General features: G+C 39.5%; 1 protein-coding gene across 1 annotated transcript in view; it reads right to left on the bottom strand.

The window, feature by feature from the left end:
- LOC107710400 (mothers against decapentaplegic homolog 4-like) overlaps positions 1–461 on the bottom strand; it is a 16,430-nt gene that overhangs the window by 4,766 nt on the left and 11,203 nt on the right. The gene's annotated exons all lie outside the window — the stretch shown is intronic.

The raw sequence follows: 461 nt of genomic DNA, 5'->3' as shown, positions 1-461 counted from the left end.
GTGGTCTGGCGTCTGCAAGTTAGACTCCTAAAAACACCTTTGCTCGTGCAAACAAGTGCACGCAGAACCGCGGATGTTGAGTCGAGTCTGGCGTCTGCGATATACATCTACGATAATATGGTAAGTGTTGTTGTAATGATGTGCGATCAGACATTATCAAGTAGGCTATATCACCAGATCAATATTGCTTGTTTTTGCTCAATTTTGCCAACGAAAATAGTTCCTAACAAAGATCACAGCACTGTTTTGCATCTCTGAGCAATAGTGTTTACTTATTAATTGAATCAGCTTTTTGAACGAATCGTTTGAATAAATGATTCAGCGATTCACTCATTAACACAGTCAAATGCTTTGTTTCTGAATGAATCAGTCGTTTGAATGAATCGGTTGAAGCTCAATGACTCACTCATTAACAGTCACTTGCTGCCACCTACTGGCGGTTTTAATTTCACATTTCGACT

This window comes from Sinocyclocheilus rhinocerous, unplaced genomic scaffold (genome assembly GCF_001515625.1).
Source record: "Sinocyclocheilus rhinocerous isolate Xijiao unplaced genomic scaffold, SAMN03320098_v1.1 scaffold56, whole genome shotgun sequence".
Classification (NCBI taxonomy): domain Eukaryota; kingdom Metazoa; phylum Chordata; class Actinopteri; order Cypriniformes; family Cyprinidae; genus Sinocyclocheilus; species Sinocyclocheilus rhinocerous.
Note: the sequence above shows the minus strand (reverse complement) of the source record. Positions and strands in the feature narration are given on the sequence as shown.